Source organism: Helianthus annuus, chromosome 10 (assembly GCF_002127325.2).
Source record: "Helianthus annuus cultivar XRQ/B chromosome 10, HanXRQr2.0-SUNRISE, whole genome shotgun sequence".
In the NCBI taxonomy this organism is placed as follows: Eukaryota; Viridiplantae; Streptophyta; class Magnoliopsida; order Asterales; family Asteraceae; genus Helianthus; species Helianthus annuus.
The window spans coordinates 24,406,673-24,430,325 of record NC_035442.2 but is presented as its reverse complement, the minus strand read 5'-3'; the positions used below and the strand labels follow the sequence as shown (position 1 = coordinate 24,430,325).

The window sequence follows — 23,653 nt, the reverse complement described above, 5'->3', positions numbered from 1 at the left end:
TTTGCAAATATCAACTTTTAGTTGGTAGTTTTTTTGGGGCTACCAAAGGGGGATACCCTTTTTTTCTCTTTTTTGGCTTTTAACTTCTTAACTTTATATTTATGGAAAAAAAAAGATTTAATTTGCTTCCTCTATTATTCTTTTGTTGTAAATAAAGGATTTTGTCCCAACCCTAATCTTTTGAGCACGACTCGAAATAGAATTTCAAAGGAAGAAGTATCTAATCTAACTACTATAATAAAAGAAATCAACTTTTGGACATGTGTCATTCATTGAAGGTATCCTCAATTTTATATTTATCTAAATAAATAAATAATAAATTAATATTAAGTGTTATCATACTTGTAACGCCCCAAAACCGAATTATTAATTTGCTAGTTTGTTATCATGTTTAACAAAAGGGGGTATAATAACTAGGTTAGTAAACCTAGTTAAATGTCTAGCAAATTAAGTAAAGGATTGAAACTTGTGGTAACTATGATGGGTAATAAACTTGAGGGACTAGGATTGCCAAAGTTGAAAGTGAATTTAATTAAAACAAAAATCTCACACACACAAGGTGTGTGTGTGCGTGAGAACGATCAGGAGAAGGGAGTGAGGGGTGTAAACCCTAACCCTCAAGAAACCATCAAATTGAAGAAGGATTTCAGCCTAAACTAATACATGAACACGTTTTCTTGATGATCTAGCCCTATTAAACATGTGGTAAGTTGTAATTTACGATTTAATGATCTTGCTATGAAGTGGGTTATGAACAATCCATGAAATTGTACGAAATTGATCATGTACATGTGTTAGAATCACTATATAGAACATGAACTATGCAAGATTCTAAGTAATTTGATGATTTTGGATGAAACCCACTTGTAGTAGTGAAGATGATGATATGGATAATTATACATGTTTAATTGTTGTGTAAAATTCATGTATGATGTTGTATGTAATGAGTAATTGTTAGTTAATTTGGGTATATTATGAGAATTTTATGATTCTAGTGGAACTTGATGATCTTGATATGAACATGTAATATTATGCATAAAATACTTGTACATTAGGCTTAGAAAGTTGTACGCACACCAAGTGTTTGATGAAATGTCTAAATGGAAATGATGTGTGAAATTGTATGCAAGTAATAGGTAATTATATATAGAACGTGATAATAATGTATTTGATAGTAAACTAACATGAGAAGTGCGTTTTAGATATAGTTCATGCGGAGGCTATGTTGAAAGGATGTTGGGTTAGCTAAGTATGAGTTAAGGTGTTAGTTGTGAAGATATGAAAACGTTGGTGTGGAAGAAAAGGATTATGTATGTACATGTGTATATAATTAGGTGATCATGTAGTTTAATATGTCATATAATACGATCATGAAATGCGTATAATGTTAATACTATGCTCTACCATATTAAGATGGATACATGTTCATAAGTTGAAAGTGTGTAAGTAAGACAGTTGACTTTTTGAAAGTCAACAATGAATGAATAACATGGTTAGCCTTTCGGACACAATTATAATAGTAGAGAAGTAATGTGTTATGTACTAGATGATCTACATGTCGTGTACGATGATGATTGAGATGTGTGAATGTGGAACAAGGTAACTTTTAGTCTATGCCTTATGTATGTGGTATTTGGTTAATAAAAATGCAAGTAATATATGAATGGAAGGAAATGAATGTTAGTATGAATGAGCATTTGTGCTAACCATAATGTGATTGTAACGACATGAAAGGAGAGGGATCACATTAGCATGGACTCAAGAACGGAACGTTAACGGGTCATGAGGAGGTGAGGAAGCAAGCTTGAACACGGACGCTTAAGGTAAGTGATTCCGCCATCACTTCTTAGTTGTTATGTAATGTTATATGCAATCTAATTATATGTGATAATTGAGGTCAAATAGGAATGAGTTGTATGATGTCAATAAAGTATTAAACGGATCTTAGTTTGAACCAAGCTAGGCAGGTGTGATTAAGAAATTGTAGCTAAGTAGTGAGATTGGTTACTCATGCAAGAAATTCCTTTGTTATTAAGGATATAGCATAATTGACTAAAATGCCCTTGATAGGTATATCGGGCAAACGACCTTAGAAGTTGTTTGGAATCAAGATATTCGATTAGTATAATACTTTGGTCAAGCATGAAAATGTGGAGTATGTTTTTGTATGTCATAAACTACTTAATGCATAAATACCCATAACGGGTCAAGGTAAGCTTCTGACCAAAAATATGTTAAAAATAGGTAAGACATCCGAGAATTTAATCCTCTATGATAAATGACGTTGATATTAAAAGGTTCATGAGGAGTCGAGGTTAAGTAATCAGATTATGTTGATAAATGCACGAACGGGTCAAATAGTTAGAAAAGGGTAATATGTCGAATGCACGTAAGTTAAGAAATTCCTTATTCCGGAGGTAGGATTTTAAGTTAATATGATAGAATGTGAATTTACAAGCATGTAGGAAGAAACGGGAGGTTAAACGGGTAAACGGTTCAAAAGTTATGCGCGTTTTAGTGCGTACGGACGACGAAACGGAACTGCAGAAAACTGCAGTTTCTAGAGGGCGTCGCCGACGGGTATGGGGGCGTCGCCGACGGGCTCCAGAAAGTGAATTTTTGTGCTGACGGGTTAATCTCCTGTCTACGGGTTTTTGGGCTACGGGTAAATGCAAGGCCCGTCGCCGACGGCCCTAGGGGCGTCGGCGACGGCCTCCCCAAGTTCCAAAAGCTGAAATCTTGTTATTTAAGTTATTTTATGTATCGTAGGCTTCGGTTTGTCATCCGTGGTCTACGGCGGACCTTCCAAACATGATTTTGATGGTTCCTTAGATGTTTATGAGCTATAAAGCTAAGTCTAAGACCCATGTAAATAATGTATGATTATGTAAGAGGTACGCGTGATCTAGCACGTGTACATAAAGGTATGCATGTAGGTAATGACGTAGGAAGGGTATGAACAAATGTAGATGTGTATGTATGTATGTATAAAGATATGTACGAGTGTATGCATGTATGTAATGATGTAGGAAAGGTTTGTACGTATATAGATGTGCATGTATGTATGTATAAAGATATGTACGAGTGTATGCATGTATGTAATGATGTAGGAAAGGTTTGTACGTATATAGATGTGCATGTATGTATGTATAAAGATATGTACGAGTGTATGCATGTATGTAATGATGTAGGAAAGGTTTGTACGTATATAGATGTGCATGTATGTATGTATAAAGATATGTACGAGCGTATGCATGTATGTAAAGATGTAGGAAAGGTACGTACGTATGTAGAAGTATATGTATGTATGTAATAAGACATGTATGAGAGTATACACGTATGTAGAATTGTAGGGAAGATATGTACGTATGTAGATGTGTATGTATGTATGTAATTACGCATGTATGCATAATTTAGTCACGTTGAGGGCTAACGTTATTAATGGTGCACCTTGAGAATGAAAAGTAATGCAGGTACATTATTGAAGCCTCACCAGGAAATGGATACGCATATGAAATGCTTAAAGTTTGAAAGATGACGAAATGTGAAGTGTACGCGAATGAATCTTGTTTATATAATGTGTACTAATGTTATGAATGTATGTGGTGAGTGCAGGTTATACGGATAACGGGCGGATTATCACAAGAATTAGAGATCGAAGACCGAGTCACGAGATAGATTGTACGGGAATAATTAAGTATGTACTATTAGTAAACATGACTTATATTTTATCTTTGTAAAAGATACATTTTTAAAACGAACTTTCAAGTAAGTCAAGACGTTTGTAATGAAAGAAATTTTATGGTACGAATTTCCGCTGCGACTTTTGACAAATACGAATTAGGGCGTAACAAGTTGGTATCAGAGCCCTGGTTTGAGAGAATCAAGTAATAGAAAGTAAATGCTTGAACTCAAACCGGTGTGCTCTCGTAATCAAGAACCCGTACAATCCAAGACTCGATCGAGGCCTAAATGCAAAAGCAAATGTAAGTATGTATTAGATTATGTATTTGAAGGAAACTAATAGTATGTTATGTGCGAGGTAAGCTTAAGAGTTTGAAGAGGATGATCCGTGAATGCAGAATAGGATGAACGCTAAGGCGGGCAAAGGTGCAAATAGGCAAATTAACCCCAGGTACACACTACTAACATGTATGAGTACCGATGTCAAAAGAAAAAGGAAGGGGTCTCCTTGGGAGGGTAATTATTAAACGAAAGACAATGATGTGGTCTTGGGGAAGTTTTAGAAATATGCACGAAACTGAAACCCATTTCTCTGGCATAAGGCGATGATTACACGAAGGCACGAAACTAGTGTGTGAATTGCGCACCTGGCCAGTACGCAAGAAGCATATGACGTTCGTGAGACCGTGGCAATTATTGCAGGTATGTCCGGTAGAACTGGGTAGCAGGTGGGCGCTATGTTGTAGCGAATGCGAAAAAGCAAATCCATTGCGGATTTGGTTATGCTAACGAAGGTTATGAAAAGTTATGCGAGTCAACCGGTTCTAGCGAACAAGTCGAATAAGAATAAGCTACCATCCGTTTTGAACGGGTGATTTTGAATGCTCTAATGAATGCTAGAAGTTTAATCCGTTATACAGATTGAAAGAAGAAGTTATGATTAAAAGCGAAGGACCCAATTATTTGGGTAGTGGAATATGTATGCTTAACTCTCGTTGAGAGTGTTTATGCCAAACCCAGTTATTTGGGTAGTGGAATGTGTATGCTTAACTCTCGTTGAGAGTGTTTATGCCAAACCCAGTTATTTGGGTAGTGGAATGTGTATGCTTAACTCTCGTTGAGAGTGTTTATGCCAAACCCAGTTATTTGGGTAGTGGAATGTGTATGCTTAACTCTCGTTGAGAGTGTTTATGCCAAACCCAGTTATTTGGGTGGTGGAATGTGTATGCTTAACTCTCGTTGAGAGTGTTTATGCCGAAACCCAATTATTTGGGTAGTCGAATGTGTATGCTTAACTCTCATTGAGAGCGTTTATGCCGAACCCCATTTACTTGGGTAGTTGAATGTGTAAGAAAGAAGAAAGCTCCTATATGAATAGAACTAAAATGAAGTAATTATGATTCGACAACTAAGATGACTAACCTTAAAACCTTGTTGCTGAAGGTAGGTAAAACTTTAAGTTTTTGTTAAACACATGTAAGAAAGAAAAGGTAAGAATGACATGTTTGAAACCGCTAGATGGATTCAAACATAGAAGGAATGAAGGGTATGGATGTTACGTTTAAATCCGTGGGACGGATTTAAAACATAAAAGGATGTAATGAATGCCTTTATAAGTAAGCATTAATATAGGTTTGAATATATAGGGACGATGAACTATTACTAACCGGTCAAGGAAATGAGAAGGTTACGTGGAAGAATGCCATGGGAAGTATAGATTTGTTAAGAAGAAGTCAAACATGATAGGTGTATGTATAAATGGAAGTGAGAAAGGTTTCGGGGACGAAACCTCATTTAAGGGGGGTAGACTTGTAACGCCCCAAAACCGAATTATTAATTTGCTAGTTTGTTATCATGTTTAACAAAAGGGGGTATAATAACTAGGTTAGTAAACCTAGTTAAATGTCTAGCAAATTAAGTAAAGGATTGAAACTTGTGGTAACTATGATGGGTAATAAACTTGAGGGACTAGGATTGCCAAAGTTGAAAGTGAATTTAATTAAAACAAAAATCTCACACACACAAGGTGTGTGTGTGCGTGAGAACGATCAGGAGAAGGGAGTGAGGGGTGTAAACCCTAACCCTCAAGAAACCATCAAATTGAAGAAGGATTTCAGCCTAAACTAATGCATGAACACGTTTTCTTGATGATCTAGCCCTATTAAACATGTGGTAAGTTGTAATTTACGATTTAATGATCTTGCTATGAAGTGGGTTATGAACAATCCATGAAATTGTACGAAATTGATCATGTACATGTGTTAGAATCACTATATAGAACATGAACTATGCAAGATTCTAAGTAATTTGATGATTTTGGATGAAACCCACTTGTAGTAGTGAAGATGATGATATGGATAATTATACATGTTTAATTGTTGTGTAAAATTCATGTATGATGTTGTATGTAATGAGTAATTGTTAGTTAATTTGGGTATATTATGAGAATTTTATGATTCTAGTGGAACTTGATGATCTTGATATGAACATGTAATATTATGCATAAAATACTTGTACATTAGGCTTAGAAAGTTGTACGCACACCAAGTGTTTGATGAGATGTCTAAATGGAAATGATGTGTGAAATTGTATGCAAGTAATAGGTAATTATATATAGAACGTGATAATAATGTATTTGATAGTAAACTAACATGAGAAGTGCGTTTTAGATATAGTTCATGCGGAGGCTATGTTGAAAGGATGTTGGGTTAGCTAAGTATGAGTTAAGGTGTTAGTTGTGAAGATATGAAAACGTTGGTGTGGAAGAAAAGGATTATGTATGTACATGTGTATATAATTAGGTGATCATGTAGTTTAATATGTCATATAATACGATCATGAAATGCGTATAATGTTAATACTATGCTCTACCATATTAAGATGGATACATGTTCATAAGTTGAAAGTGTGTAAGTAAGACAGTTGACTTTTTGAAAGTCAACAATGAATGAATAACATGGTTAGCCTTTCGGACACAATTATAATAGTAGAGAAGTAATGTGTTATGTACTAGATGATCTACATGTCGTGTACGATGATGATTGAGATGCGTGAATGTGGAACAAGGTAACTTTTAGTCTATGCCTTATGTATGTGGTATTTGGTTAATAAAAATGCAAGTAATATATGAATGGAAGGAAATGAATGTTAGTATGAATGAGCATTTGTGCTAACCATAATGTGATTGTAACGACATGAAAGGAGAGGGATCACATTAGCATGGACTCAAGAACGGAACGTTAACGGGTCATGAGGAGGTGAGGAAGCAAGCTTGAACACGGACGCTTAAGGTAAGTGATTCCGCCATCACTTCTTAGTTGTTATGTAATGTTATATGCAATCTAATTATATGTGATAATTGAGGTCAAATAGGAATGAGTTGTATGATGTCAATAAAGTATTAAACGGATCTTAGTTTGAACCAAGCTAGGCAGGTGTGATTAAGAAATTGTAGCTAAGTAGTGAGATTGGTTACTCATGCAAGAAATTCCTTTGTTATTAAGGATATAGCATAATTGACTAAAATGCCCTTGATAGGTATATCGGGCAAACGACCTTAGAAGTTGTTTGGAATCAAGATATTCGATTAGTATAATACTTTGGTCAAGCATGAAAATGTGGAGTATGTTTTTGTATGTCATAAACTACTTAATGCATAAATACCCATAACGGGTCAAGGTAAGCTTCTGACCAAAAATATGTTAAAAATAGGTAAGACATCCGAGAATTTAATCCTCTATGATAAATGACGTTGATATTAAAAGGTTCATGAGGAGTCGAGGTTAAGTAATCAGATTATGTTGATAAATGCACGAACGGGTCAAATAGTTAGAAAAGGGTAATATGTCGAATGCACGTAAGTTAAGAAATTCCTTATTCCGGAGGTAGGATTTTAAGTTAATATGATAGAATGTGAATTTACAAGCATGTAGGAAGAAACGGGAGGTTAAACGGGTAAACGGTTCAAAAGTTATGCGCGTTTTAGTGCGTACGGACGACGAAACGGAACTGCAGAAAACTGCAGTTTCTAGAGGGCGTCGCCGACGGGTATGGGGGCGTCGCCGACGGGCTCCAGAAAGTGAATTTTTGTGCTGACGGGTTAATCTCCTGTCTACGGGTTTTTGGGCTACGGGTAAATGCAAGGCCCGTCGCCGACGGCCCTAGGGGCGTCGGCGACGGCCTCCCCAAGTTCCAAAAGCTGAAATCTTGTTATTTAAGTTATTTTATGTATCGTAGGCTTCGGTTTGTCATCCGTGGTCTACGGCGGACCTTCCAAACATGATTTTGATGGTTCCTTAGATGTTTATGAGCTATAAAGCTAAGTCTAAGACCCATGTAAATAATGTATGATTATGTAAGAGGTACGCGTGATCTAGCACGTGTACATAAAGGTATGCATGTAGGTAATGACGTAGGAAGGGTATGAACAAATGTAGATGTGTATGTATGTATGTATAAAGATATGTACGAGTGTATGCATGTATGTAATGATGTAGGAAAGGTTTGTACGTATATAGATGTGCATGTATGTATGTATAAAGATATGTACGAGTGTATGCATGTATGTAATGATGTAGGAAAGGTTTGTACGTATATAGATGTGCATGTATGTATGTATAAAGATATGTACGAGTGTATGCATGTATGTAATGATGTAGGAAAGGTTTGTACGTATATAGATGTGCATGTATGTATGTATAAAGATATGTACGAGCGTATGCATGTATGTAAAGATGTAGGAAAGGTACGTACGTATGTAGAAGTATATGTATGTATGTAATAAGACATGTATGAGAGTATACACGTATGTAGAATTGTAGGGAAGATATGTACGTATGTAGATGTGTATGTATGTATGTAATTACGCATGTATGCATAATTTAGTCACGTTGAGGGCTAACGTTATTAATGGTGCACCTTGAGAATGAAAAGTAATGCAGGTACATTATTGAAGCCTCACCAGGAAATGGATACGCATATGAAATGCTTAAAGTTTGAAAGATGACGAAATGTGAAGTGTACGCGAATGAATCTTGTTTATATAATGTGTACTAATGTTATGAATGTATGTGGTGAGTGCAGGTTATACGGATAACGGGCGGATTATCACAAGAATTAGAGATCGAAGACCGAGTCACGAGATAGATTGTACGGGAATAATTAAGTATGTACTATTAGTAAACATGACTTATATTTTATCTTTGTAAAAGATACATTTTTAAAACGAACTTTCAAGTAAGTCAAGACGTTTGTAATGAAAGAAATTTTATGGTACGAATTTCCGCTGCGACTTTTGACAAATACGAATTAGGGCGTAACAATACTTTAATGAAATATTATCCTCAAATCTAAATTGTTAATTTAATATATTTTTAAAACAAATATCTCTCTTATCTACTTATCTTATATTAAATATATAAATAATAAATTAATATTAAATGTTATCCTAATTATTTAAAAACATAACTTTTTTTATTATTTGGTATACAAAATTATGTTTATTCAACTCGAGTAAAACGCGAGGTTTTTAAGGATATAATTTTTTTTAATTATTTGATAGATTTTTCAACACGACTATACACGGGTTTTTTTAAAGATACGACGTTTTTAGTATTTAATATACAAAATTACATTTATTTAGGATATAATTTTTTTATTATTTGGTAGATTTTTCAACCCGACTATACACGGGTTTTTTAAAGATACGACGTTTTTAGTATTTAATATACAAAAATACATTTATTTAACCTGTGTAATACACATGGTTTTTAAAGATATAACTCTTTTTTATATCTATTCAACACGTGTAATATACGGGGTTTTTAAGGATGTAATTTTTTATTATTTGGTAGATTTATTCAACCCGATTATACACGTGTTTTTTTAAAGATACGACGTTTTTAGTATTTATTATACAAAATTACATTTATTTAATCTGTGTAATACACATGGTTTTTAAAGATATAACTTTTTTATTATTTGATATATAAAATTACATTTATTTAACCCGTACAATATACAAGGTTCATAAAAATATAAGTTTTTATTATTTAATATATAAAATTACATTTATTCAACCCGTGTAATACATGGGGTTATAACCTAGTATCTATTCAAAGACAAAACAAAGATTCTTCGTTATACATGTCAACATAGAATGATCATACCCTAATCTTTGAGCACGACGCGAAATAGAATTTCAAAGGAACAAGTATATCTATTCAAAGACAAAATAAAGATTATTCGTTATACACGTCAACATAGAATGATCATACACGTCAACATAGAATGAACCTAATCAGTTAAACCGCGTTGTTCTTAAATTAACTTCTTTATATTTGTTGATTTCACCTCATAACCCACTAAGGGGCTGTTTGCCAACATCTGAATGGTTAAGTGTTGAACTAGTAAGAAGAGATTTGAACCATTAAGTGTTGAATTAGTAAGATGTCTGAACCATAAAGAGCCTGTATAATGCTTAACCGTTCAGAGGCATATGTCTGACCAATTCAGATTAGAGGTCTTAACCATTCAGACTCTGTATAATGATTAACAATTCAGAGGCAAATGTCTGAACCATTCAGACATCTGCTCGTGAAACAAACAGCCTGAACCATTAAGAGCTTCATTAAGAGGTAAACAAACAGCCCTTAAATGATTTTGATTTTCATAATTACTCAAGAATCGATTTCTCCTTTAGAAAAAGAGGGAACCATAGCACAACTTAGCTAACAAGTAATTTTATGTTCTTAAACCTACATAATGCAAGTATAAGTTGAACACTTGAGATGTCAACGTATCATTAAAGTGCCTTCTACACTAAGCAAACTATAGACGGTCAAAAGGCGCGTTGTAAAGAAACCGACTTTTATTTCAACAATGGCGATCTACTCGTGTAGTTGCTTTGAAATTAAATGATGCTATACAAAGATACATTCGTATCAAAGATGAGATGTTGGATGTATCAAAGGCTACAACCTTTATATGCATTTGCATAAAGTGTGAATGTACCTATCATAGCGATTGCGTAATTTTATTATCTTTATTTCTAAACCATCAAAAAATGTAATTCTTTTAGCGTACGTTAACATTAACAATTAGATTTTGAGGTGTCACAAACTTATTTCATTTAATCTAGTGAGAAAAGATCAAATAGGAAGTTAAACCCACCATCTTCAACTATTTCTTCACTTTCTATCTCAATAATCACTACATTATAGTGTGATTTTCATCACCAATCAATGATTCAGAACCCGATCAACGTGTTCTTCAGCTTTTTTTTTTTAAGAAAACCCAGTTTAATTTCATAAAAAAATCTCGTTTTTCCGGTGATTTTGGAGATAATCACTCGATTCGTTCGATTCGAGCGTTGATAAGTGTTTATATCATTCAAATTTTGTCAGTTGATGAAGAAATCGGCTTCGATCCATGTAAGAAATTCTTTAATTTCATTTTCATGATCTGGGTTTTTGATGTAGTCATTGCGTTTTACGACCTTTGCGGGGGTCCGGGGGTGGCAGCCCCCGGTAGCGGGGTCCCAGGGGCGGCAGCCCATGGCGGGGTCCAAGGGGCAGAGCCCCTGGCTCGGAAATTTTTTTTCGATTAAATTGCTGTACTAAAAACGCATCAGAAAAATTAATTTTCCATAAATTGGCTCATTTAGGTAAAACACATTTTTTAGGTGTTTTCAGTCCATTGCGTTTTAGAATGAGTCATTTTTAAGTGTTTTCTGGCTATTGCGTTTTACATATAAGACATTTCTTTGTGTTTTTTGTGCATTGCGTTTTAGGTAAAACACTTTTTTTATATGTTTTCAGTCCATTGCGTTTTAGAAAACAGACATTTTAAGTGTATTCTGGCCATTGCGTTTTATAAATAAGTCATTTCTTTGTGTTTTTGGTGCATTGCGTTTTAGGTAAAACACATTTTATGTATTTTCTGGCCATTGCGTTTTACAAATAAGACATTTCTGTGTGTTTTCTGGCCATTGTGTTTTACAAATAAGTCATTTCTTTGTGTTTTTGGTGCATTGCGTTTTAGAAAAATTTCATTTTTTAAGTTTTTTTTTTCATTGCGTTTTACGTAACTGGTGGTTTTTCTATTGCGTTTTACGCAATTGGGTTTTAAATTTGTTTTTTAAAAATATAGCAATAGTATACTCGTTTTAAAGATAAAAAAACGCTCGTTTTTTTGGTGCAATTTTTATAAAAAAATAATGTCGTATGAAAGAGTTATTAACATTTAAAAAATGGGGGGGAATTGGAGGAGAGAGAAACTATTGGCTTGGATTGACTAGAATGCCCTTGAACAAACTCACGCGCCTCTTTTCTTCCTTTCAATTTCCCTGATTTAATCTTAGCCCTTGATTAACTTAATGGATGGTCAAGATCACTTCCTATCCTTCCTAGCCAAATAAACTTCCTATTGTATCTCCACCCTTAATCTAGTATGGAATATATTTTCAACATAACATAGAATACATATGATAGTAACGGAAGTTGTAAATAGTGGGACAATATATCTAAACCATTATGGACATATCAAAAGCACCTTATTATAGGTAATACTGGCCACCCGGAGAGCCTTCTCAAGCTTACGATCTTTTATACATTTTTACTATGGAGAAATATATTAGATATTTTTTATAATAAATAAGTGAATGTTATACCATCCATTTAACTTTGTAACATCTACGAATGTTTTCAGTTTCTTTTTAATAAAAGAAGTACATGCAATAATTCAAAAGAGAAAGAAAAGGTCCAAATGGACTAACTTACACGAATCGAATTGGGTTACTTTCTCAAAGTGATCGCTCTATACCACTATGCCATAACATATTAGAATTTAGACCCATCAAATACAAGTAACTACACCAACAAGCGGAGCTAGCATGTAGTTAGGGTAGCCCTGAGCTAGCATGTAGTTAGGGTAGTCAGGGCTACCCTTCAACTTTGTCGACGAAATGTAAAATTAGTGCAAAAACTTCATTTTCTTCTCTATTTTATGTATCGTATACCCCTTAACAAATATTAAGATATCCCTAAGTCCAAAAAAATTAGGATACTACTGAATTTATCATCTAGATCTGCCACTATCAACAAGGTATAACTTTTATTTTAATATTAGATAAACGGTACGAATATTCATCAGCTTGTTATTTGGGCACTTTAATACAATACTAATATACATGCACAACTTGGATATCGACTAATAAATGTAAAGCTAGGCTTAAACCGCCCGATAGCTCAATGAGTTTTTTCTTGATCCACACTCGAGAAAGTACAAAGCTAGAATATATATTAGAATAATGATATATGACAAGTGTTGGGGATTTTTATAAAATCGAATAATCATAGAGGCGTGTAGTCACTCTTAGATCAAATTATTTCGGTGGTTCTATCGAATAATTCAATCGGATACAATTCTGATCGAGAAATCGAACAACAATATGTTTTGTATTGCAAATTCGTGAATGAACCAAAAGAAACTGTAACCAAAACTGTCTGAGAATTTTAGGGTTAGGGATGAGTAACTGCCATAGGCAGTTATCTTTTTATTTTAAATAAAAAGCCTCAAAAAATGCCTTGTTTTTTATTTCGAAAATTAAAGTCCAAATTTTGTAAAATTTAATTTCTAAGGCATTTTTAATAAAGCCATTTAACTAAAATAAAAATTTTCCAAGCTCGACCCTAGCCAGGGGCTGCCCTTGGAACCCCCATTCGGAACTGCGTCCCAACTCTTGGGATTATAACCACTCGAACAAGCGAGCACTTCCGCACCTCCTTACTTGTTCGATGTATATTATAATTCTCTTTAGTCACTAAGTTAATCCCGATTACACTAAAATATCTAACAAGTAAAACTAATTGATATAAAAGTGCAACTACCTTTTGTTTATTGTAAATACGAAGTTAGTGTTTCATGCAACACATGCAGTAGTACTCGAATACATAAAAGATGATATTTTTTTATACATGGTGGATCCTGGTTTGGTCCCATCTAATCGAGTTCGGTTCTTGGTGTTGATCACTTAGAGATGTCAACATACTATTAATGTAACTCCAATAAATAGAAAGCTTATAAACGGTCAAAGAAGTGTTGAAAAGAAACTGAAACAATAAACTATGTGTGTCAAAGAAACCGAAGAAACTATAAAATATGTGTGGAAAAGAAATCCAACTTTTCTTCTAGTTGCTGACTTGCTTCAAAAATTTCTTTCAAATCAACAATATCGCAACTTTAAGTATTCCAAGTAATTCTTTAATAGGGATATGGTATGTAATAGTGAAAGTCGTAATTTAGAAGTGTATGATATATATAACATGCATATACTTTTCTAACATACTTTTAAGTCAGTTTGGTCTTATATATGTTCATCATTTAGATATCCAAGAGAGTTTAAGAACTAAGATTATGGAGAACTCATTTTCCAACTTCAATCAGGACGTGACTTTTACAATTATTACTTTACAAAAATCCCATGGCAAATGTGCAAAAAGTTGTGCGTGTGTGTGTATATATATATATATATATATATATATATATATATATATATATATATATATATATATATATATATATATATATATATATATATATATGGTAAGGTTCATGCGAGAACCACCCTTATTGCGAGAACCGCGAGAACCAATGTGAACACAAAATAAAATCTAAAAAAAATAAAAAAAGCACTCAAAAATTTTTTTTTATTTTTTTTTAATATTTTTTAACAAAAATCGCTATATTTCGTTCCATAAAAAAAAAAAAAAAAAAAAACTTTTTTTTTCGAGTAACAGTTATCCATGCACATGTGCATATGTATCATTACTTCAACAAATTCGGTAATACATTATCAGGAATAGACAATTGCACTTTAATCTACAATACCATTAGTAATACACTACTTTTTACATTACCAATATTCAAAATGCACATGTGCATAATTAGGTATAACCATGATATAACGTGTTTTGATACAAAAAGTTTGTGATTTTGAATGGAGAAGTAGACCCATATACATGTTTTTTGGTTAGTTATATCTAGTGGTTGATGGTTTGGTTATAGTTGTCAATTTTTTATGTAATATGTTGATTGGATGGTATAAATGGTGTTTACATACATGTAATAAAGTGAAAATATTGTTAATGGTATTGTATTATGGATGGTAGGAGGTAATGGTATTGTATTATGGATGGTAGGAGGTAATGGTAGTGTATTATGGATGGTATGATAGATGAAAGGGAAAGTGTATTCAAAGTGGTGTACCAAAACACATTATTTCATGTTGATACATATAATGCACATGTGCATTTCTAATATTGGTAATGTAAAAAGTAGTGTATTACATATGGTAGTGTAAATGAAAGTGCAATTGTCTAATATATGTAATGAATTACGGAATTTGTCAAAGAAATGACAGAAATGCACATGTGCATGCTTGTGTATTATGGATGGAATGATAGATGAAAGAGAAAGTAGTGTACCAAAACACCTTATTTCCTGTTGATACATATAGATGCACATGTGCATTTCTAACATTGGTAATGTAAAAGATAGTGTATTACACGTAGTAGTGTAAATGAAAGTGCAATTGACTATTACTTGTAATGAATTACGGAATTTGACGAAGAAACGACACATATGCACATGTGCATGGATAACTGTTACTCGAATTTTTTTTTTTTTTTTTGAAATTTTTTTTTAATTTTTTTTATTAACAAAATATAGCGATTTTTTCAAAAAAAATAGTAAAAAAATAAAAAAAAAATTTTGGGTGTTTTTTAGATTTTTTTAGGAATTACTGTTTGTGTTCACACTGGTTCTCGCGGTTCTCGCAAAAAGGGGTGGTTCCTAACGGATCTTTGTCCTATATATATATATATATATATATATATATATATATATATATATATATATATATATAGGGTGGGGTTCTAGAGTGAACATTAGTGTATTTGCGAACTGAGTGAACAAATCTTGGCCATTGATCTACACACGTGTATGGCCACGATCTCATCATCAAATCGTAAAATACACTAGTGTATTTCAACATCAAATCCTAGCCATTGATCTACACACGTGTATGGCCAGGATTAGTTCACTCAGTTCGCAAGTATATATATATATATATATATATATATATATATATATATATATATATATATATATATATATATATATATATATATATATATATATATGGTGGGGTTCAGCTACAAAGTCTAAATTTCCTAAAAAAGTGTAAAAATTCACAAACCACTATAATTTTAGTCATAAAACACACCTAAAACCCATAAATAACATATGAAGATTATTAAAATACCATATTCAAACCCTAATACTCCATAAAAACATGAAATACACCATCGTAGAACTAATATAAAACACAACATGCCAATCAACATAAAACACCATAATGTTTGTCATTTAGCCTTATCATCCAAAACACAACACAAACCCACAAATATGATGTTTTAGTAATCTTCATTATGTCATTTGTGGGTTTTAGAGTGTTATATGGTTGACATTATAGTGTTTTATAACTTTTTACACTTTTTAGTAAATTTGAACTTTGTAGCCAACTCCTGGCATATATATATATATATATATATATATATATATATATATATATATATATATATAGGATAAAGATCTGTTAGGAACCACCCTTTATTGCGAGAACCGCGAGAACCAATGTGAACACATGGCAAATTTGTAATTAAGTGACATTTAATAAAAAAACGCGCGCTCCTCTTATTTCATCCCCTGTTCACTATCATCGTTTTCAATCTAGGGTTTTGCTGGAGATTTTGCTTAATCGGCGACGGAGATCTTCGGCGGTGACTAATCTCTCCAGTTTCACGACGGCGATAGGCGACGATATACACATCTTACAGGGGATTCAATTGGGATACTGATTCGGCGTTGGGATACTGATTTCGGCTACACATGGCTTCGTCTGACTCATCTTGTCACACCCCGACCACGTAAAACAACAAATCGTGGCGGAAACGTCAGGGAGTGTTGTAACAGAATTATCGTTTCACAACCATGGATTCAAAAAGTTTCGCTTTATTGATAATATTTAAACATTAACATTAACATTGTCTTAATCATAGAACAAACAAGTTTCATATCGACTATCACTATTATTATGTCACTAAGGCCTCATCCAGATCCTATGTGACGCATGCATCCTAGAAATCACATCAAGCAACAACACCTGAAACATATGTAAAAACAAAGTCAGCAAAGAAATGCTGCCGAGTACATAGGTTTTATAAGAGTATCGGAATCATGGCTTCGTTTACATGTTACAGTACTTAATTAGACTACAAGAGTCAAAATACAAACCTCGTTTTGAAAAGTGTATTGCAACATAATTAACCAACTCAAATCAAGATGGTTATAGTTTATAAAATCTCGTAGCCATGATTCTTAACCCCAAAAACATTTGTTTTAGTAAACCAACTTGTAAAACATCTTGTAAAAACTTGTTAAAAACTCGTATGGTTTATATCTTTTAGAAATATCTTTTAGAAAACATTGTTGTGTGAAATCGTTTCAAATTCGTTTTACCCAAGTGAACTAAATAACGCCACGGTATGTAATATGTTGAAAACACTTATATATAGGAAGTACCAGCGGCGTATCCACCATGCTTTCATCACATTACACCCGTCCCGTTATCTAAACACTAACTAAAAACCAATCGTTTATTCAATTCGTTTATCTTGTTCAAAATCGTTTCCAAATCGTTAACTCATTTAAAATCGTTTAAATCATCCTTGTTTTAATTGTGAAAACTATTTATGGTCGTCTCGTTAACAACATTCAAACCTTCGTGACTCGACTAACTCGCTTCTCGCGTTAACAAACCACCAAAGGGTAGGTTAACTAACATCAGATTCAGTCGTTACCCACAACCCCCACACATAACCATGGGTGCAGTAAAATAACGGGATTTGTCAGATCCTATGGTACCATAACCTAATACTGGTCGGCTTGACCAATGCTAATGAATGTCATTTGTTATGTAACTACAACCAACAAGTTTGTTCACTTTATTGAAATCGTTATTAGTTTAGTATAAACCATCTTAATTGTTTTTGAAAAACCATCATTTAAACCTTGAAAATCATTTTGTACATATGAATCACCCAAAACAATTGAAAACAGTAAAGTAGGGGAACTATGTACTCACATGAAGTGCAAGGTATCCTCAATCAAATAGAACTTCAACAAACTCAAGTAAACCAGAGAAATCAAGCAGCACCTAGTAATTGAATCACTAGTCAAACAATAGACGCCTAAATCGGACGATCGGATAGAATGAAGTCTTGTAAACCAAATGAGTGTTGGAACTCATGTGATATGGTTTGACAAAGCCTACATCCTAAATTGAAACCTAACCTAAGTGCTTTCGACCCATTGCGACCCATTAAGGTAGCTTACACTACTTTAACGCGTCGTGCGCGCAATGCGCGTTTGAGATGTCTAGCTAGTCCTATGACAAGTACTATATGCCTAAACATGTTTAGATATGTTTCATAATCGGTTATGTGACAAAAATTTATGTTGCATATGCTTATTTACCAATTATGTAAGAAAAGGGCATTTTGGTCATTTACCATAGGCATATAAACTACCTATCATGCGACTAATTAAACCTAAGTGACCATAAGGTATAACCTCGGAAGGTTATTCCCTATGCAACTATGGTCACTAAGCATGTTTGGTCGGATCCTAATGATCGACCAAACGGGTCGTGATCGAAAGTCTAAGCGGGTGTTTAGTCCGCTTGACTTACGACTCTACACAAGCACTAATCTAAAAAGTGACGAGCTAAACATGCTAAAACATGTTTAGTTAAGTTAGAAAACAGGTTTTGATATCAAAACAAATGGTTTTGATACCTAAAAGTAGTTTGGTTACAAAATACGCGAGAATACGCATTTTGGCCGAAACTATGACTCGTCACTGAGCCTAGATAACGTGGTAATCAGTAGGTATAGTCACTAGGGACTATAACCATCGTGATTACGCTCACGTTATGAAGTTCAAACGAACTTCGCATTGACCATAAACTGGTTAATGCAGAAAGTCAAACGCAGTTTGACTTTTAAGCGAAAAATGAATAAAAAGAGCGAGAGAATACTTACAAAAGGTCCCCGCAAGCTTTGATCCGATTTACCCTCAGGTATGAAGTGTGTACTCCAACTTAGAGGGCCAAAATCAGATCAATTATGCTTTGGGAGTGAAATGGGGGTGGGTATTTATAGGAAACCTAGAGCCGTTAGGATCGTTTATCGGGAAACGAGCTTTGATCATGGCCATACAAGTGGGCACACGGTATTAGAATACAAGGGGCACTTAATTACCATCCAATCTTGCCCATAGAATGATCAAAACCATGTGCAAAGGGCCTGCAAATCAGCTGCTGTTTTAAAAAAACAGTTTGTTGATCTGGGTGGCTCAGGCGGCCCACATAGCCAGACACACCAGCTTACGCGGCCCGTGTGGGCTGAGTTTCCAGAATTTGCAATTTAGTCCCTGCACTTGAGAATCTTGCATTTCGGCTCATTTTTGACACGTTTAAGCCCCGTTAACCTCATTCAAGGCTCTAAAATGAAGTTGAAGTATAGGGAACTCAAAACATGCTCAAAAATATCTCGGATGTCGGTTCGTTTGGTCGTAGGATCGCGTTATTCGCTTAATTACGACGGAAGTCGTAACGAACGCAAAAATGATCCAAATTAAGCGACGAATGGAATTTTATCATGCCAAACACTAAAATAAAATATTTTAATGCTTACATAATTTTTTGGATGTCCGGATATATTCAGAACGTAAGATATGCGCGAAAATGCAAACTTATGCACTTTTTGACGCTTTTAGTCCCTATTGATCAATAAAGTTTATTTTAGGATACCGAACCCCTCAAAGCCTATTTCTAAGCTATGTAAAGGATATTTAGGGTATGTTTAACTTATGATCAAGTTCTGGAACGTTCGTTACTATAAAAATCGGTATAGTTTCGCAGTTTGACACAAATTCTCCCTGCGATCGAACAAACTTGATTTCAACACACCAAACCATCCAAAGCTTATTTCTAAGTTATGTGGAGGTTATTTAAAGTATGTTAAGCCTATGTCACTATTATGGAGTGTTTGTTGCATTAAACTAACTGCGTTTACGCACCAGTTAGCGTATAACCTTCCAGAAAGTGATTTAAAGCTTGAAACCGGATTTGAATTAAATTGTAAAATCACCAAACACAAATACACACATAATAGCACCAAAACACATATAATAACACCAAAGCACATTGTTTTATTAATAATTAACATCGTTTTACATTGAACATCTATTACAGAACACAGTTGTCACACATCTCTTGTTGGAGTTGAACCTACGGCATCTGATGATCATCATACAACATCTTCTGCATATAATCCACATCCCGATTTTGGTTTTTTGCGGCCCATCTGATGTCAATGTCAATCCTATTTCTGCCATGGGTCCGTCTGATGTTGATGTCAATACCTTACCTGCTGTTAATCCAAATGAAAGTTGCAATCCTATATTTACAATAGTTGCAAATCGACACACCCTTCATGGGTTTGAAATACAAACGCTTGATTCCATGTTTACATCAGGCAATGTAGGCTCTGAGACTGCTAATTTACCTGATCAATCGTTATCAGTTGACACCACATCTACTCGTAACACCACATCTACTGGTACATCACCTACAAGCACAGAACATCAACACTTACAATTCATTCGGTTTGAAACTAAAGGTATTTTATATCCGTTTTATGTAAATTGTGACTTGTTCAATGATATACCCTTTTGCATCATGTTCACAACTGTTTTATGTTGTAAATTACGATTACTCAATATTAGATGCACATGCGCATTGTGTTAACTGCATGTTTACAATTGTTTTATGTTGTAAATTATGATTACTCAATGTTATATGCACATGTGCATTGTGTTAACTGCCTCATATTACAAATTATGCATCATATTTTCAAATTATGTTACATTGCAAATTTATGCACATGTGCATTATGATTGAAAAAAAAAACTTATGACCTCGTACATTAACTAACAATGCACATGTGCATATTAATTACAATTATACTATTCGTCCGTATATCATGTTGACAAATTTTTAATTTATTAATTATTTCTCACTATTTTTAATTTATTAATTATTTCTTACAGGAACGATTACGGCTGCCATACATGCTACACCTAACGGCATCCCGTATTGGATACCTCAAGTTGATGGTAGATACCTTCCTGTTGTAAATAGTACATTTACCCATTGGGAAGATATTATCATGATGTACAATACGTATGCTACACAATCCGGGTTTTCTACTCGTATCGGCACATCGAAGAACAAAAAATATCATGAAAATCCTAACATGAAAATATGCACTCATAGATATATATTATGTTCAAGAGAAGGACAACCATGGGTCACAGAATCTGACCCCAACGCTCCATCCAAAAATGCTCCAACCATATATGATAAATCCAAGAAACAACACAGACGAAGCCGATTCACAGTTTTCGGGTGTCGTGCGCGTATCAAAGTTATGATCGTGCTACCGAACAATACAAAATATATGATTTCATCGCCGCGCACAACCATTGCATGATTGGTAGCGATCACGCCAACATGTTAAAACAAAACAAGAAACTTGGATTTGAAGAGCAACAGTTCATCCACAAAGTTAGTCTTAACAAAATCGGCCCAACTGTTGCACATGACATTCAAGTATCACTTAAAGGCGGACCTCATAATGTTCGTGGCACAACAGAAGATTTCAAAAATTTCTCTAGAGATATACATGCATTCATCGGTGAGCGCGATGCAGACATCCTCTTACATACCATGAGATCTCGAGATACCAATCTTAAAGATTTCTATTTTGATTGTGTCATAGTTGACAATGAGTTGCGATCGTTCTTTTGGGCTGATTTCATATCATTGCGAAATTACGAGGCTTTTGGTGATGTATGTGCATTTGACGCTACATATGACACCAATAAGTAAGATATTATACTTTTCAGCATGTGAAATTATTAATAATTTTTTAATATCATATGTTTTATTTACAGATACAAAATGATTTTTGTGCCATTCACCGGAGTTAATCATCACAAGAAATGTGTTATCTTTGGCGCTGGCATGTTATACGATGATACTATAGAGTCGTATACATGGTTACTAAACACTTTTCTGACTGCACATAAGAAACAACCAATATTTGTTCTCACTGACCAAGACGCATCAATGAAACAATCTATATCAACCGTTTTCACAAACTCCATCCATCGTTTGTGCATGTGGCACATAATGAGAAAACTTCCGTTCAAGCTAAACACTCTATTTTAATATTAACGCGGTTCCAATTAAACAATATAATATGATTAAATAATTCAAATTATTATTATTCATGTTTCCTCATTTACAGATTTCAAATGACATCCTTGATAATACCATTCTTCGTTCATCAATACATAAGCTGGTGTGGAATTTATTCATCACACCACAAACATTCGAAGAAAGATGGCATGTGTTAATGGATGAATATCATCTAGACAATCATCCGTGGCTTTGTGAGATGTTTGCTATACGACATGAATGGGTCCCGTGTTATTTTAGAGAGATACCGATGTGTTATTTAATGAAGACTACATCAAGATGCGAGAGCTCAAACGCACGTTTTAAAGTCAACTCGTCAAAAACTAACACATTATTTCAATTTCTAATGTGCTTTGAAACCAGTATTGATGCTCAACGGCACACACAACGAGATCTCGAATTTAAAAGCGATATGTCGACTCTTCGCTTATCAACCGGTCTTTGCATAGAGGCACACGCGTCCGAAACATACACATGGTCCATGTTTCTTGAAGTTCGAAAAGAAATATACATGGGCATGTTCCATTGCATGCCAATTGAACGTCCTGGAACGACCGACATAAAAAATTACACTGTTCGTCACTGCAAATCAAACATGTCTTATGTCAATGAATTCGAGGTATGTCCTTACTATTCAATATGTTTTATTGTTCAATATACATAACATAACTACCCGATATGTTTTAATATGTTTTAAATACCTAATTATGCACATGTGCATGTATCAACAAACTTATTTGTGCATGATACCCCCAATATACCATTACTACATATTAACCTCAGTATATCTATTATAACTGTCTGTATATCTATTATAACTGTCTGTTTGATTAATTTTTTGTTATGCACATGTGCATGTATCAAATTTTGTCTTATGTTATATCTATTATAACCGTCTGTTTTATTAATTTTTTTTTTGTTATGCACATGTACATGTAACAAATTTTGTCTTATGTGTATATCTATTATAACCGTCTGTATGATTAATTTTTTGTTATGCACATGTGCATATATCAACCGTCTGTATGATTAATTTTTTGTTATGCACATGTGCATGTATCAAAATTTGTCTTATGCTATATCCATTATAACCGTCTGTTTGGTTAATTTTTTGTTATGCACATGTGCATGTATCAAATTTTGTCTTATGTTATTCACTTGTTCATATATCAAACAGTGTATTTGAATCAATTATTTTAATATACATTAAAACTTATTCAAATGTTTATTTTATTATACATTATAACTTATTCACTTGTTCATATTACCCTTAATGTATTCATTCTATTTATAATATATGTTATGCACATGTGCTGGTGTTGCTCAATGTACCTGAACAAACAGTAAGCTGTACATGTCTTGGGTTCACTCGTATTGGATACCTATGCCGACATGTATTGTGTATATTCCGTTACAACCAAATTGAACGGATACCGTCCCACTACATCATTCCACGTTGGAAACGAGATGCGCTCCCGTCAGTTGTTCATAGCATATCTAACATGTACTCATCTAACAATAGCG

The 23,653-nt window shown here is 33.9% G+C and overlaps 2 long non-coding RNA genes across 2 annotated transcripts; both read left to right on the top strand.

Annotated features, from left to right (window-relative positions):
* The first annotated feature begins 351 nt into the window (after positions 1-351).
* Positions 352-3,726, top strand: LOC110884248. Its single transcript, XR_002561025.2, has 3 exons — positions 352-705; positions 1,735-1,823; positions 3,616-3,726. It is a non-coding gene; the product is annotated as an uncharacterized LOC110884248 (long non-coding RNA).
* Positions 3,727-5,501: 1,775 nt separating this feature from the next.
* LOC110884247 lies at positions 5,502-8,877 on the top strand. The gene is made up of 3 exons (XR_002561024.2): positions 5,502-5,856; positions 6,886-6,974; positions 8,767-8,877. It is a non-coding gene; the product is annotated as an uncharacterized LOC110884247 (long non-coding RNA).
* Positions 8,878-23,653: the final 14,776 nt, after the last annotated feature.